Genomic DNA, 17,884 nt, shown 5'->3' with positions numbered 1-17,884 from the left:
TGCTAAACATCAGGATGTGCTGTACAAGTCACTTGGTCAACATGGGCCTCAATCTTTCCATCTGTAAGAAATAATGATAGCTAATATTTGTTGAGCATCTATTATGATTCCTGATACTGTCCTAAGAGGTTTAAATGAAGGAGGATGAATAGGTCGGTGTTTTTCAAACTTTACTTTTATTCAAGGGAATACTTTCTCTTTTTTGGGGGGGGTGGGGTAGGAGTTTATTAATTTTATTTATTTATTTTTGGCTGTGTTGGGTATTCGTTTCTGTGAGAGGGCTTTCTCTAGTTGTGGCAAGCGGGGGCCACTCTTCATCGCGGTGCGCGGGCCTCTCACTATCGTGGCCTCTCTTGTTGCCGAGCACAGGCTCCAGACGTGCAGGCTCAGTAGTTGTGGCTCACGGGCCTAGTTGCTCCGCGGCATGTGGGATCCTCCCAGACCAGGGCTCGAACCCGTGTCCCCTGCATTAGCAGGTAGATTCTCAACCGCTGCGCCACCAGGGAAGCCCCCAAGGGAACCCTTTCTTAAAATAAAGTCTCACATGGCTCCCCAATACATAGAACAGATAAAAGGGGAATACCACTTTTATTTATAAGTTGAAAAGTATAACATTTCCTAATGAAACAACTGAAGAGATCACAATTTGTGACCACCACTGCATCCAGCTTTGATCTATAATACATTTGAATAGTATGCATATTTTTAGTTTTAAAAATAACTAAAATTAAATTCACTCAAATGCTTGTGGATCCCTGAAAGCAGTTTTGTGGGATCCCTCGTTTCCACAGAGCACAGTTAAGAAGCCGCTGGATGAGTTTATCTCTGAAGTCCCTTCTGAATTTCATGTTCTTTCTGCATCTGAGCTTGGCTCAAATGGCAAAAAATTCTGCCAAGAATACACACAGACCAGTCACTTTTCTCCGCGTGAAGGAAGATGCCTCCTTTTCTATTTCCCCATAGACCAATGCCCAGTACTAAAAAACTATCACTATGACTGGTTTTAATTTAGTCTCACCTTTAACAAGTGTTGGTGACCAGTAGTAATGCTATAGCTGTGACAAGTCATGACTGCTTTGGGTTTCAGCGTGGATTCCGCCTGTATAAATCTGAATATTTCCAGAGGCATCAATTCAAGCTCAATACACTTTTGGATGCCGTCAGACCTGAAATCCAGGGAGGAGGAAGCTTGAAATAATATGGCATCGTGAATGTCAACAATGCTGCTGGGATGGAAAGAGGAGTCCCCATCCCACTATTTACCTGTGGGATCCTGGCTAGTCATTTTATATTTTGGGGCCTAGTTTCTTGAACCAGAGATCATCTCCATGTCCTCTGCAGCTGAATCCTTCTTTAGTCTCTAAGTATACATCCTTCTGTGATCAGCTGCACTGCCTTGTATCTTCATTGCTTCTCAGTTATCAGCAGGGCTGGCTTCGTGGACAAGCATCCTGTGCATAGCAAAGGGCCTCATAGTCAGGGGGTCCTGTGCTTGGTTTAATGCTATGACATTGCCATCTTGAAATTCTTTTTTTTTTTAAATAAATTTATTTATTTTTGGCTGTGTTGGGTCTTCATTGCTGCGCGCGACCTTTCTCTAGTTGCGGCGAGCGGCGGCTACACTTCGTCGCGATGTGCGGGCTTCTCGTTGCAGTGGCTTCTCTTGTTGCGAAGCACAGACTCTAGGCATGCAGGCTTCAGTAGTTGTGGCACGTGGGCTCAATAGTTGTGGCTCGCGGGCTCTAGAGCACAGGCTCAGTAGTTGTGGCGCATGGGCTCAGTTGCTCTGCAGCATGTGGGATCTTCCTGGACCAGGGCTCAAACCCGTGTCCCCTGCATTGGCAGGTGGATTCTTAACCACTGCACCACAAGGGAAGCCTGCCATCTTGAAATTCTTGATAATTTAATCTTTCAACTCTGTTTTGTAAGTGAAGTTCAATGCACATAAGCAGAAGGGATACAGGAAAGATGTATGTCCACCACTGTTCATTGCCACCTCATTAGCATAGCCTTCAAGATGCCCACTGGCACAGAATCCCAGTGAACCCACAATGCATGGGAGTTCAGTAAGACCTGATGCAAGTACAAAGTGTGTTATGTCTATGACTGTGTAAGCGTGGTGCTCACAGCTCTGAGAAGCGAAGCTTTCTATTCGAACCAGAACTTGCTTTAAATGCAGAAAGAAAGCAATGCCATTATAAGGCACATAAACGATCAAGGAATACTAACATATTTTTTGTTACTCATGTTATTTCTCTGCATTAGCTAACCACTTATGCCCAAAATGATGACAAAGAAGGAAAGGGGAAGATAGGGAAACCCATTATGTCTTTTTCCTTTCAGTCCTTCCTTGCTCATCAGTGAGCGGAAGGCAGAGAGTGTTCGTAGAATGTGTGAGTATCAAGAAGTGAAATAAAAGCAGCTGAACTAATTTTGTCAAGCTTTTCCACTGGTCTGGCAAGAGCAAAATACATATGCAACCATGAACTATGAAATACAAATTGTATCATTTTGGTTATTCCACGTACAAGTGAAGTGTTCTTATATTTGCATTTAAATCTGGCATTGCATGATATAAAACGAATGTGAAAATTCATAATAACATTTTAATTTTTCTTTACTTAGAACAACATTAGATAGCAAATAAAAAACACAATGATATGAAATACATAGGTATAAAGCTAACAAAATATGTATAAGATCTCTATGAGGAAAACTACAAAATTCTAGTAAAAGAAGTCGAAGTAAGTAAATAAAAGGAGAAATATTCCATGTTCATGGATAAGACTCGATACTGTTAAGATGTCAGTTCTTCTCAGATTGATCTATAGATTCAATGTGATCCCTGTCAAAATTCCAGCAAGTTACTTTGTGGTGATTGACAAACGGATTCTACAGGTTATACTGGAAAGGCAAAAGACCTAGAATGGTAAACTTAATACTGAAGAAGAAGAAAAAAGTCAGAGGACTGGCACTGTACCACTTCAAGAGTTACTATAAAGCTATGTTTTCAAGAAACTGTGGTGGTGTTGAAAGAACAGACAAATGAAATAGAATAGAAAGCCCAAAATAGACCCACACAAATATAGTTGACTGATCTTTGACAAAGCAAAGGTAATTCACTGGAAAAAGCATATTCTTTTCAATAAATGGTACTGGAACAAGTGGACATCCACATGTAAATTTTTTAAAAAAAGAATTTAGACTCTGACCATATATCTTTCATAAAAATTAACTCAAAATGGGTCATAGAATTAAATGTAAAATACAAAACTACCAAACTTCTAGAAGATAATATAGCAAAAAATAAACATTAGGCATACGGAAAATCTCCCCTGGATTATCCTTTATTCTCACACTACTACCACAATTCACTTCACTTTTGAAACCAAATATGTGGGTTTTCCACACATCAAGCAGTTCTCTAACAACTGGGCATCCTACAATTTAACTCAATTCTGATACTATCTACCTGGAGACTCAGGTAGATAGTAACAGAATCTCACAGGTTAAGGGCTCAACCTTACAAGACTGCCCTCGCCCCAACTTCAGATGTCAATTGAAATTCCCAAGTTGTCACCTATACTTCTGACTGACCTGCTATAAATCGAGGTTCCCACAACCCCTTTGGGGGTTCAATAATTTGCTAGAATGGCTCACAGAACTCAGGAAGGCACTTACTTACATTTACTGGTTTATTATAAAAGGATACAGATGGAAAAGATGCATAGGGCATGGTATGTGAAGGGTCCTAATCAAAGGAGCTTCTATTCCCATAGAATTGGGGTAAAATACCCTTCAAGCATATGGATGTGTTCAACCAACCCCACTTTGGCGATTTTTATGGAGGCTTCATCATGTAGGTATGATTGATCATTAACTCAGTTTCCAGCCCCTCTCCCCTTCCTGGAGGATGCGGGGGTGAGGCTGAAACTCCAAAACTTCTAATCATGGTTTGGTCTTTCTGATAACCGGCCTCCATCCTGACATTATGAAGGAGTTAACCAAGAGTCAGTTCATTAGAACAAAAGACAGATCTATCACCCAGGAAATTCCAAGAGATTTGGGAGCTCCATGTCACAAACTGAGGTCAAAGATTAAATATTAGAACTAATACTAGAAATACTAGACAAAAGAGCTCCTAGTGCTCTTATCACTTAGGAAATTACAAGAGTTTTAGGAGTTCTGTGCCAGGAACATGGGCAGAGACCAATATATATATTTTTCTATTATTTCACACTAGATGACCTTGGGTCTGACAGTGAGTTTTGTTTTTGTTTTTGTTTTATTTTTGGCTGTTTTGGGTCTTCTTTACTGGGCGCAGGCTTTCTCTAGCTGTGGTGAGCAAGGGCTACTCTTCGTTGCAGTGCGCAGTCTTCTCATTGCAGTGGCTTTTCTTGTGGAGCACTGGCTCTCGGTGCACGGGCTTCAGTAGTTGCAGCACATGGGCTCAGTAGTTGGGGCATGCAGGCCCTAGAGCACGCAGGTTTCAGTAGTTGTAGTGTGCAGTCTTGTAGTTGTGGCTCGCGGGCTCTAGAGCACAGGCTCAGTTAGTTGTGGCGCACGGGCTTAGCTACTCTTCGGCACGTGGGATTTTCCCAGATCAGAGATCAAACCCGTGTCCCCTGCACTGGCAGGTGGATTCTTAACCACTGTGCCACCAGGGAAGCCCCAACAATGAGTTTTTAAGATGTAATGCCAAAACGAGATGAAAAATATTTGTTAAGTTGGATTTCATTAAAATTTAGAACTTCTGCTCTCTGAAAGATGCCATCAAGAGAATGAAAAGACAAGCCACAGACTAGGAGAAAAATATTTGTAAAAAACATATCTGAGGGGTTCCCTGGTGGTGCAGTGGTTGAGAGTCCGCCTGCCGATGCAGGGGACACGGGTTCGTGCCCCGGTCTGGGAGGATCCCACATGCCGCGGAGCGGCTAGGCCCATGAGCCATGGCCGCTGAGCCTGCGTGTCCGGAGCCTGTGCTCTGCAACGGGAGAGGCCAGAACAATGAGAGGCCCGCGTACCGGAAAAAAAAAAAAAAATCTGAGAAACGACTTGTATCCAAAATATTCAAAGAACTCTTAAAACCCAACAATAAGAAAATAACGTGATTAAAAAGTGCATACAATATCTAAACAGAGGGACTTCCCTTTTGGTGCAGTGGTTAAGAATCCGCCTGCCAATGCAGGAGACACAGGTTTGAGCCCTGGTCCGGGAAGCCCCCACATGCCGTGGAGCAACTAAGCCTGTGCGCCACAACTACTGAACCTGCGCTCTAGAGCCCACAAACCACAACTACTGAGCCCGCGAGCCCAGAGCCTGTGCTCCGCAACAAAGAGTAGCCCCAGCTCACCGAAACTAGAGAAAGGCCGTGTGCAGCAACGAGGACCCAATGCAGCCAAATAAATAAATAAATAAATTTATTTTAAAAATATATATCTAAACAGACACCTCACCAAAGAAGATATACAGATGCAAATAAGCATAAGAAAAGATGCTCAATGTCCTATGTCGTTAGGGAATAGCAATTTAAAACAACAGTGAGATACCTCTACATACATATTGAAATGGTAAAAATCCAGAATACTAACAGCATCAAATGCTGGCAAGGATGTACAACAATGGGAACTCTCATCCATTGCTAGTGGGAATGCAAAATGGTTCAGCCACTTTTGAATACAGTTTGATGGTTTCTTACAAAGCTAAACATAGTCTTACAATAGGATCCAGCAATTGCACTTCTAGGTATTTATCTAAATGAGTTGAAAACTTATGTCCACACACAATGAAATGCTGCAAATGAATGTTTATAGAAACTTTATTTATAGCTGCCCAAAACTGGAAACAACCAAGGTGTCCTTCAATAAGTGAATGGATAAACAAACTGTGGTACTCTCACACATTGAAATATTATTCAGCGATAAAAGGAAGTGAGATATCAAAGCCACAAAAAGTCTTGGAGGAAGAATCTTAAATGCTTATTGATAAGTAAAAGAAGGCCGACTGAAGAACTCATTTTGTATGATTCCAACTATATGACATTCTGGAAAAGGTCAAGCTAAGGAGACAGTAAAAAGATCAAGTGGTTGTCAGGGATTTGGGGGAGCACGGAGGAGGAATGAATTGATGGAGCACAAGGGAATTTTAGGGCAGTGAAATTACTGTGGAGAATATTGACATGGTGGATACATAGCTATGCATCTGTCAAAACCCCTAGAACTGTACAATGCTAAGAGTAGACCCTAATGTAAACTATGGACTTAATTAACAATTATGTGTACCTACTGATAACAAACGTACCACACTAATGGAAATAAATACATTAATACAAGAGGAAACTGGGGGTGGGGTATATGGGAACTCTCTGTACTTTCTGCTAGATTTTTCTGTAAACCTAAACTTCTCTAAAAACATAAAATCTACTAGTTAAAAACAAGAACAACATCACAACCAGTCAAGAAAGAGAGGGCAGGAAATAAAAGAAATGCTTTATATTTTAACACCTTCAATAGTATTTTTCCCTGGTTTTTGAACAAGGGACCTGACATTTTTACTTTGCCTTGGGGCCTGAAAATTATGTACCTGACCCTGTTTATCACTTTGTATGAATAATAATAACTAATGTTTATTGAGCACATACTATGCACCATGCACAATGCTAGGCACTTTTAATATATAATTCCATTTAATTTTGACAACAACCCTATGAGGTAGGTCCTATTTTCATGCCCCCTTAGAAATAAGGAAATCAAGGCTTGAAAAGTTGAGTGTCTTGATCCAAGTCACTTAGCTTGTAGGAGAAAGAATCAGACTTGAACCAAGCCATCTGATTCCAGAGTCAGTCCCAGGTCCTGACCACCAACTGTAACCACTGCCATCTTAGATTTCAAGCTTTCTGAGCTACTTCTTTAGCTATGCCATTGATTGCCAAATATAAACCTCACTGACTGCAGCGCTCAGGCATCTGCCAAGATGACAGTCTTGCAATTTTAATCATCTTGGGCTTAATGTGAATATTCCCAACTAGCAGATACTTTTAACAAAGCCCCTTAAATTCTTTGGATGCTGCAAGCTGTGTAAATGCACAGGAGTCTTGTGAACATCATCATGGACAGTACTTCTTTAGACACATAAATCATGAAGGCTTTAACTTTCTCTGAGAAAACATGCAATAAATACATGCTTTTATAAAGCCGACCTCGACAATTTTGATTCTGAACTGAGAAGACACACGCAAGATTTGAACAACAAGAAAAGAAAATCAAAATGAGTCCTCTCAGCTTCTTTGCATAAGTTTTTCCCATACTTACTCCTGCTTTTTTTTTTTTTTAACTGGCTCAGCACATAATTACAGGGTTAAGCAAATGAGAACTTGTTATCTGCACGGGTTTTGGGGCGCAGTTGTCTGTACAAAGTTCAGGACTGTGACCATCCCGTAGGCCTCAGCTGTGCAGCACAGATATGTGCCTCAACTTACCAGATCAGGTCAGCTCTGCAGAAACCAATCTCTCTCATAGTAACCACTGATCTTTAAAGGATCTGATATGAACTGGTCTGCTGAAGTGAGTTCTGTTCTTCTGATAGAAAGCCAGATACAACTGAACGGTCGAGGCTGTCGTGAGAGCCTTTAGAAGTTTGAAGTAGATGTGTTTAATCCTGCTGTGATAGAGTGAGGTAGCCCATACATCTCTGCTTCTTTGCTGCATGATGGACGCATGGGGGATATGTTATGATAAAAATCCCAATTATGCCTTCCACCATCTGTTAATAGCATGTGCTTGTGGACACATTGCCAGGAAATATCGAGAACAAAGGAATGAGAGGCTCTCATTCCACAGAAATGAATCTCAGCTCCCACTGACGCTTGCTGGTTTGGTTACAGATGTGTCCGTGGCCTCAACGCCCAGCCCCACACAGCACAGAAGGCCGCCTTGGGGAAGCTAAACCAGGCCAGGTCTGTTTGCAAGATGGACTCAGTGGAAGGCAGCATTGACGTTTTTCTTACAATGTCTCAAAAATACAATTAAAACAGAAAGAAGCAACTAGCTCCCACTTCACATACATATATGACTAGCTCACTGATAGTCATTAAAAAACCTCAGTGCTCTTTGAGGAAAAGGCATGAACATGGCATGTTTTGAATGAAGTTTTATAAAAAGATTAAAATGTACTATTTAAAATATGTAGTCTGGAACCGTCATATCTTATTCCATCAATTTTTTCTTCCAAATGATTGAGAATAACTGTAATAGACATAAAACAATCTATAGAAATAAGCAAGAACTTAATATAACTAATATCTATCTATATAATATAACTAATATCTATATTATAGATATGTAATAACTAATACATAATTAGAACCCATATACAAAGCAATGCACTGCACTATTAGTTTCCACCTCTATCTAACTAAACTGGTATCAGAGTTAACCAGTAAAAATTCTGCTATATTTTTGAGATTTGTCTATTTTATAATGTGATCCTAGAAAATACCTGGATTTTTAAGAGACATGTCTAAAGTACTACAAGATGGAAATTATTGAGTTCCAGGAAACCGATAGCATATATGAGATGTTAGAAGATGCGCAATTTGCTCATTATAACATATAACCAGGGATCTTAGCATACAGACCACATGCAGAAATTCCTTGGTAGAAGTTGGAAATACATCTGTGAAAGCATGAACTCTTCATCTATGTATAAAATAAAACAAAACTGAAATCTTATTTTTGTCCCCAAAAATCCCTTTGATAATACCTTTGAAAAGTTTTTTAATTAGGACAAAGTTTCCTACTAGCGTCATCATTAAATAACACCTTCCTATGCTCACCTTGCCAAAATTCACTTCCTTCCTCTCCCGCAAACATTCCTTCTCTGGAGTCTTCTGGCACTGCATTTCCCTTGTCAGGGGAGCTGCATGCTGCCCCCCATCTACCCTGAAAGCTGGCTGTCCTCAAGAGGAAGGTCACACAGAAGATCTTGATTAGAATGAAATTCATGCATCGTTTTCTAGTGTAACCTACTCACTTTAGAGGTGAAGAAACTGATGCCCCCAAAGTTAAATGATCATCACGTGGCTTCTTACTTTAGCTCCTAGAAACAGAACTTCTGATTCTCATTATAGTGTTCCTTCTACTACATTTGCTGCCTTTCTTTATCCGTTTGTCTTTCCACCTCTTTACTCTTCCCCTCCCCACTCCTAACAGAACCCCTAGCCCGAATCAAGCTGCGATTACTCTTCAACCCCATTCTCACTGGACTGAAAGGAGGAGAAAGGGAATGCCCTCCCCTTCCATTCTTTCTTCCTGTGTCCCTTCTCTCTGTCCCCTCTGTAAACAAAATTTTAAAAGGGTTAATACCTAGGCACATCATTTTAATGGATTTTTAAATTAAGAAATCAACACCTAATTCTTATAGAATACTTGAAAGATACAATCATAATGAATAAGACAAAAATCACCTCTAAATCCACATCACAAAGATAACCCCTGTGAAGGTATTGATCTATTTTCTTTCTAATATTTTTTCAATACAGAGCTCCGTTTTAATATTCTTGAGACTATCTTAGAGATAAGGTTTTAATTCCAGCTTTTTTTCTCATGTCACTAAAAATAATTTAAAGCATAATTGTAACTATTGCTTGTATTTTATTATAAACTCCATATTGAAAGGATTGCTGACTCCTGGTTAATCATTATAATGGACTCTGTCTTAGTGGAGTACTGGTAAACTGGCTTTCTGGGAAAACAGCCCTGATTTGCAGCATTTGCCAATTTCCATGGTGTAAATACTACTCCTATGACTGATTTCAAGCTACCAAGATCTAACAAATGACTCCCAGACATTTCTGAAATTTTAACAATAGCTTTTTTTTTTAATTTAATTTAATTTATTTTTGGCTGTGTTGGGTCTTCATTGCTGTGTGTGGGCTTTTCTCTAGTTGTGGCGGGTGGGGGCTCCTCTTCGTTGCGGTGCACGGGCTTCTCATTGCAGTGGCTTCTCTTGTTGTGGAGCACAGGCTCTAGGTGCACGGGCTTCAGTAGCTGCAGCATGCTGGCTCAGTAGTTGTGGCTCACGGGCTCTAGAGCACAGGCTCAGTAGTTGTGGCACACGGGCCTAGTTGCTCCACGACCTGTGGGCTCTTCCCCGACCAGGGCTTGAACCAGTGTCCCCTGCATTGGCAGGCAGATTCTTAACCACTGCGCCACCAGGGAAGCCCTTTAACAATAGCTCTTGCAAGCTGGTATGAGCCAGTGGCCACACACCATGGACTGGGTGTCATATCTCTGCCCTCAAGACACCAACACTTAAGTAGGGTGGCAAAGAGGTCCTTGATAAGCAAAGAAATAGCCTTAAACCCATGGCTGTCTTAATCTTCTCCTTAGTGTTTTCATCTAGCTGTGTTCCCAGCTGATGGTCTTCACTGAGTAATCCGTCTCTACTAATGACCTCAGAAAAAGACTGGCAAACAGCGTGGAATATCCTTCTATACTTCTTTTCACATTCCTTCCCCTGGTTCCTCAAAATCACCTTCCCTAGGCTTTGCTTCCTACTCCCTGTTGCTTTTCAATCCTAATGGTTTCCAGCTGTGTAACTTCTATTCAGGTGCTGTTACATATGTTTTAAACATGGAGGAACACAGTTAATCTGAAATGAAAAAAAAACAACTGACATGTAACTAACCTTGTGGGTAGGTGGAATGAGCTTTCAATCAGCTTTCTTTTTTTATCTATTCACTGACCTGTTCTTTTTAAAAGATAAATCTTAAGACTGTGACATTAGGCTCAAATGCAGAGCTTTTCTGAAAGTTTGATTGCCTAGAATGGGATTCTGTTGTCCATGAGCTTCAGAATAAATATGCTGAATTTGAATTTGAAATGTTTCATGTATCATCACATTGTTATTACTCTTGGTCTTCTTAACTAAGTAAAAAATTAAGTAAAATCTTCAGATATTTTCTGAATTCATCTCGTTTCCCCACAAAGCTTAAGTGCAGAGCTTACGTGCAATACATTTGTTAAATGAATGAAGACTGACATGGGGCATACAATGAATAGCAGTAGAGGACTTCCCTGGTGGCTCAGTGGTTAAGAATCCGCCTGCCAATGCAGGGGACACGGGTTCGAGCCCCGGTCCAGGAAGATCCCACATGACTGCAGAGCCTGCACTCTAGAGCCTGCGAGACACAACTACTGAAGCCCGTGCTTCTAGAGCCCATGCTCCACAACAAGAGAAGCCACCACAATGAGAAGCCCGCGCACCGCAACGAAGAGTAGCCCCCGCTCACCACAACTAGAGAAAGCTCGCACACAGCAACGAAGACCCAACACACCCAAAAATAAATAAATAAAAATAAATGAATGAAATAGCAGCTCTCCATAAAGTAATATCTGCCCTTAAAAAAAAATGAATAGCAGTAGAGAAAAGGTCAAATATTACAGTGTTAATTGTGTCATAAATAAAGCTTAGGAAGTGAAAGGACCTGGGGTGAAATCCCAGTTCCCTATTTACCAGCTGTGTGACCTTGAATGAGTCATTCAATCTTTCTGCGCCTGTTTCCTCATCTTAAATAGTTGGATAATACTTACTTTTGTAGGGTAAGATTGTGAGGTGTTTCAGTTATTTATCTCCATGTAACCAGCTACCAAAGCTTACTGCTTTAAAACAGCCATTTATTTTGCTTTTAATATTGTAGGTCAGGAATTTGGGGAGGGCTCAGCTGGGCAATTTGCCTCTGTTCCACGTGGCATCTGTTGAGTTTGCTGGGCTGGCGGTCAGAGATGCATGTCATAGATATATATACCTTCGTGTGCATTACTGCCTTAGTGCTTCCTGGCATTTCCTTCTCATCCTCAAGGTTGGGGGGTGGTGGATGGCAAACCTTTCCTGTAAAGGGCCAGATAGTGAATATTTTAGGCTTTGAGGGCCATATGTTCTCTGTCACAACTATTCAACTCTGCCATTAGTGTAAAAGCAGCCATAGCTGATAATGTAAAGAAATGGCTGTGTTTCAATAAACTTTATTTACGACATTGACATTTAAACTTCATATAATTTTCATATACCACAAAATATTATTCTTTTGTTTTTTTCCCCCAACCATTAAAAAATGTAAAAGCCATCTTAGCTCAGAGGTCCTGCAACATAGGCAGTGGGCTAGATTTGGCCCATGGGCTATAGTTTGCTGACTCCCTACACCTGGCCTTTATATACAGCCTGGGCTTCTTGCCGCATCATGGTCACACTTCTTATATTAATATAATGGCGGGCTTCCAGCAACAAGTGTTCCAGAGACAGGAAGTGAAGGCAGCTGGGCTCTTAAGGCCTGGGTCCTGAAACTGGCACAATGTCACTTCTGCCATATTCTCTTGGTCAAAGCAGTCACAAGGCCCATGTAGATCGAAGGGGATGGAGAAATTAACTTCTCGTTGATGGGGAAGTAGCAAGGTCACAGTGCGGAGGAGCAAGTGGAAGGAAGGGAGATGTATTGTGGCTACAAATACAATCTACCACATGAGGATCAGGAATAATGTTTATAAAGTAACTTCCTTAAGATGTGCACTCAATGTATGATGACTCACATTACTATTAATAGTATCATTGTTAACTCTGAAAGGAGAGCAATTAGCGTTGAGATTCACACTGAGTTTCTTATAGGAGAAATGCAGTGAAAATTGTCCAAAATTAGGCTTTTAAGAATTTCTCACTTATATTTTCCTCATCTGCAGTAATAGGCTTATAAGAGTACCTATACTGCAGAGTGGTTTTGAGAAGTTAATGAAATAAAATATGAAAATTGCTTAGGTAGAACAGGCCTGGTATGAGGCAATTACTGTTATTATTATTATTTTACAGTTTGAAAAAAAATTGTTTTCAGTTATCTAGGCTTTTCTAGGACTTCTAAAACCTAGACTTTCGGGCTTCCCTGGTGGCGCAGTGGTTGAGAGTCCACCTGCCGATGCAGGGGACACGGGTTCGCGCCCCAGTCCGGGAAGATCCCACATGAGCCATGGCCTCTGAGCCTGCGCGGTCGGAGCCTGTGCTCCGCAATGGGAGAGGCCACAACGGTGAGAGGCCTGCATACCGCAAAAAAACCACAAACAAACAAACCTAGACTTTCAAATGCAGCAGACTCTCAAATGCAAGATGCCAAATCACCTTGCTAATAACTTCAGGGACTGTTAACCGATACGTTGGGGAAAAAATGTTTAAAAACTGGGTTTGCCTTATTGAAGATTACACATATAAAAATACAAGAGTTACAGATATACACACCCATTCATGTACACGTTGCAGATTTCGAGATAAATTTGCTTTACATTTTTTTAAAGACTAATAATCATGTTTTAGATGCATTTTACAGAAATGAAGGCCTCAGCAAATTTGAAATATTGATATTGATCACTGTAGTAGCAATGGCAAGGGAAGAGAAACAACAACAAAAAAAGAAAAGAAACTGATTGAGAATGGTAAACAGGGTGCCAACTGAAGCGTTTGGGGTTTTGTTAATTGGTATTGTTTTCAGTTGGTGAGTGTCTAAAATAAGGTGGCAACTGGGTAAAGGGATCAATCAGGACACAAATGAGAGGTCTAAGCAACTGCAAATAAACTAGATTCCTGAGTAAAAAATCTTGAATCTTGCTGTTTGATCACCCTTATCAGGCAGAAGCCTGAGAAAATAGAAGAGCTCTCCATCCTGCCCAGAAGGTCAAGGACGCACTTATCATCAGCTCCACATTCCTAAGGGGACGACCCTTTACCGAGAATGCAGAAAATGGCTGCTTGATCTGGAACAAACCCTGGCTCGTGGGGCTGGATCTTCACTGGACCATGGCAAGGCAGCATGCAGCAGCTTACGACTTGGACTTTGATGCTATTCAACCATTGAACAAAATCTTTGTTGATGTGAGAAAACAGCCCCAATAAATTAAGTGAGAAAAATATATGCAAAGCTACGGGTATAATGTATACAATTTTTATCAAGCAACACACAATGAATCTATGTGAAAAAAAAATCACAAGGCCTCACCAAACATGACACGGACTGTCTCTGTGTGAAAGGATTTAGGATGACTTATAGACCTGCTTCCTTGGAGTTTTTCTTTGTTTTCCAAGTTTTCTGCTGTATGTTACTTCTAAGACAGGAAACAGTTCTTTTAAAATATAACTAGAATAGAAAGAAGAAAAACCAACGATTAAGTGATATTGAGAGTAAATTAGACAATCTATTTGACAGTGCTTGTTAAAACAAATCAATGCTCTACCTCAATACATAACATCTCAATTCAGTCATGATACAGTATGTTAAAGATTTAATTAAAATTTGTATGTGAGTGAGGCTCAATTAGGAGGTATAATAAATACTGTGTAGCTATCAGGTACTACCATACTTAATTAAATAATAAAAACTTATCAAGAAAAGTGCATATGAAATTGCAGTTTCCAACATAGAGACTTAGAGTGAACTTATATCACTTAAGGATCTTCAAAAAATATACCATCATGTTGGAGACCACGACATCATCACGTCTGAATCATGGGTCTATTCGAAGAGGCTGTGGTGGAGTGAGGTCAGGGGTGGGAGAAGGAGATTAGACCAACCAACACATGTGTTATCCCTTCAGGGACAAAAAAAAAGATCATTGTAGGATTGAATTTCTTTGTTTCCCTTAGGTTGTGATGGCATCACAAAATCCTCCTTCCACAAGGCAGTTGCTTCATCCTTTCTTTCTTTTTCTCCAGTACCTAGTGCTTGGTCCTTGGTATTGCCCACTAAATGTGTGTGTGATGAAGAGGGCCAAAGTCTTGTTCCAGGTAGGGAATGTGCTAAAAGCAATCCCAAGGTCCGTATTGTAGAAATACTACTTTCAATTACAGTTGTGCCGACACACAGCACACTTAATTACTATTCAACTGATACGATTATCCCAGTTGATAAGAACTAATCCTCATTTCCTTACACTTGTCTGTGCTTGCTTAGTCACTGACCAGTCATCAGTCACAGGCTACATAAGTCAAAAGGAAAAATGAACTGCTTGCTCATGCTGTAAATTCTCTAACAATACCTGTGTCGTATTTTCATTTTGCCCCCTTCACCTTTCAGAAACTCCCCATTTATCCAATCATGAAAAAGAGGAAGTCTTTTGGTTTAGCCTTATAGTCCCTGACTGGACGGGGGGTGGGGGGGGTGGGGGTGGGGGAAGAATGGTTTTGTTTCTAATCAGATCTGTATGTCAATTCGGGAACACAAATTCTCAGAAGGAGTGATTTTACTCCCTTTGTATCTGATTTTGTTTGAACCTCCTGTGCTGCCTCGCCTATATGGTTACTGACCCAGGACTGTGCTGAATGGCTGGCTTGACTGCTGAAGGCCCTTGATAAGAGATACACTTTTGTCCTTAGCGAGTTTGCTGTTTGGGAGCATTCTGTAACCTGGGAGCTTGCTTGTGAGCGTCCATTCCCCATGGATCCTCAGGAATTAGGGACTGACCCTGTTGTTCCTATATTAAAAGCAAGTCCAGGAAGAAAGAACCCTTCATGTGCACGTGTCCCGTTAGCTCATTCCAGAAGGGGAAGCATGCAGATCACTCAGGGTCCCTTCCAGCTTCACTGAAATTTGGGTTAATTCCTTTGTGCACTGATTCAAGAAATATTTAAGTGCTGACAATATACAGACCTCTGTGCTAGGTTCAGTGGGGATATTCAGTTGTTAAAAGACACACCTCTAACCCTCAATAAATTTATATTACATGCCAATTTGCAGTCTTGTTGGTACAGGCAAATTCTCTTCCAAATAAGCAATACAGAAAGGAATTCTTCCATACCGAGTCAGTGGCCTACCTATTTCAAGAAATACTTGAAATTGTGTAACGTCTACGTGATTTTTTTTTAAGTGTATTGGCAGCGTGCCATAGAGAATATGTGGATTGTTAATGTCTAGGCACAAATTAAAGTTCCTGCTGCGCTTCGTTAGGACACTAGGTGTCTGGGGACCTGGGGCCAGGTTTTATAAAGGGAAGCTTGACCCATGTGGACAGTGTGATGTGGCTTCTCTACAGTAAAATAGTAATTCGTCAAAGGAGTGTGAGACGTCATTTAACACAGCTATTAGGGAACTTGAAGACATGGCCCCTGTGTTTTTCACTCGGACTTAGATTTCCTTAACCAGTAGGATATTTCAGCTCCTTCTTTGTTTCTCAGTTCCTTAACCCTCTCTCTGTGACATCCTTACCCTTCGACCCAGACTGCTGCACGATTGGTTCTCTGATGTTTTTGGCAACACTGTCTAATTTCCTTCACAAATCATTAGAGGCTATTAAATGTCTATTCCAGAAACTCCTCCAATGCACATGTCATCCAGGCGGGGAGAGAAGTACATTTGCAGAGGACATCCAGGAAGAGAAGCTCTGAGAGCCAACTTTCCAACCCCACAAATGAAAGGGGAGAGTAGGTCCTCTAACAAACGCAAATAACTGTGGTTAATGATCTTAGCCCAATCGTTCTTATCATCTGGTTTTGGTTTTGTCCATCCTGTTAATTAGATTAGGCCAGATTAGGGCAGATTATAAAATGAATAAATGATTGTGCTAACTTCTCTGAAAGCATCAGGGAGTTGCAGTCACCTCCTCATTTCCTGACCACCTTCCGGTTCAATATAGTAGAGTCGATGTAGGCAAAAGTCTAAAGCTGGTGATACTTTGACATTGACACCCCCTTTAAAAGCTGTCACTTTCTCTTACCATTTGATAAAATCATTCAGTACAAAGGATGAGGGACTTATGAGTTTCCCCTCATGTATCTTTGTAGAGCAGTTTTAGGTTCACAGCAATATTGAACAGAATGTACAGAGATTTCCTATACACCCCTGCCCCCGTATCGATATCTCCCACTGAGCTGTACATTTGTTATAATTGACAAACAAACATGGACATGTTATTATCACCTAAAGTCTATAGTTGACATTAGGGTTCACTCTTGGTGTTGTCCAGTCTAAGGGTTTTGACAATGTGAAATGACATGTATCTGTATCTACCATTGTAGCATCATATGGAAACATTTCCCTGCCCTACAAATCCTCTGTGCTCCGCCTATTCCTCTCTCTCTCCTCTCTAAGCCTGGCAACCCCTGATCCTTTCACTGTCTCCAAAATTCTGCCTTGCAAAGAATGTCATGTAATTGGAATCATACAATACGTAACCATTTCGAATTGATTTCTTTCACCTAGTTACATGCATTTAAGGTTTCTCCGTCTCTTCATGATTTGATAACTCATTGCTTTTTAGTGCTGAATAATATTCTACTGTGTAGATGTACCAGTTTATTTATCCATTCACCTACTGAAAGATAATCTCGGTTGCTTCCAAGTTTTGGCAACTGAAATAAAGTTTCATAAACATCTATGTACAAGTTTTTGTGTGGACATAAGTTTTCAACTCACTTAGGTAAATACCAAGGGGTGTGATTGCTAGATCGTATGGTAAGAATAATGTTTATCTTTGTAAGAAATTGCCAAGCTCTCTTCCAAAGTGTCTGTACCATTTTGCATTCCCACCAGAAATGAATGTTAGAGTTCCCATTGCTCCACATTCTTGCCAGCGTTTCACGTTGTCAGTATTTTGGATTTTTACAATTCTAATAGGTGTGTGGTAGTATCTCGTTGTTTTAATATGCAATTCCCTAATGACAAATGATGCCACGCATCCTCCCATGTGCATATTTCTCATCTGTATATCTTCTTTGGTGAGATGTGCGTTCAGATCTCCTGCCCAATTTTTAATCAGGTTGTTTGTTTTCTTACTGTTGAGGGGTTTTCTTAATATATGTTTTGGATAATAATCCTTTATAGGATGCATTTTTTGCAAATATTTCCTTCCGGTCTGTG

The 17,884-nt window shown here is 40.6% G+C and overlaps 1 long non-coding RNA gene across 1 annotated transcript in view; it reads right to left on the bottom strand.

Moving 5' to 3' along the window:
• LOC113612715 (uncharacterized) overlaps positions 1–7,674 on the bottom strand; it is a 38,542-nt gene extending 30,868 nt beyond the window's left edge. The window contains exon 1 of the long non-coding RNA XR_003429941.1: positions 7,478–7,674. This is a non-coding gene — a long non-coding RNA (uncharacterized LOC113612715). The remainder of the gene's footprint in view (positions 1–7,477) is intronic.
• Between the last annotated feature and the right edge of the window lie 10,210 nt (positions 7,675–17,884).

Source organism: Aethalodelphis obliquidens, unplaced genomic scaffold (genome assembly GCF_003676395.1).
Source record: "Aethalodelphis obliquidens isolate GAN/ISIS:26980383/991018 unplaced genomic scaffold, ASM367639v1 scaffold81, whole genome shotgun sequence".
Classification (NCBI taxonomy): Eukaryota; Metazoa; Chordata; class Mammalia; order Artiodactyla; family Delphinidae; genus Aethalodelphis; species Aethalodelphis obliquidens.
The sequence above is the reverse complement of the archived record's forward strand: the minus strand, read 5'-3'. Positions and strand labels throughout refer to the sequence as shown.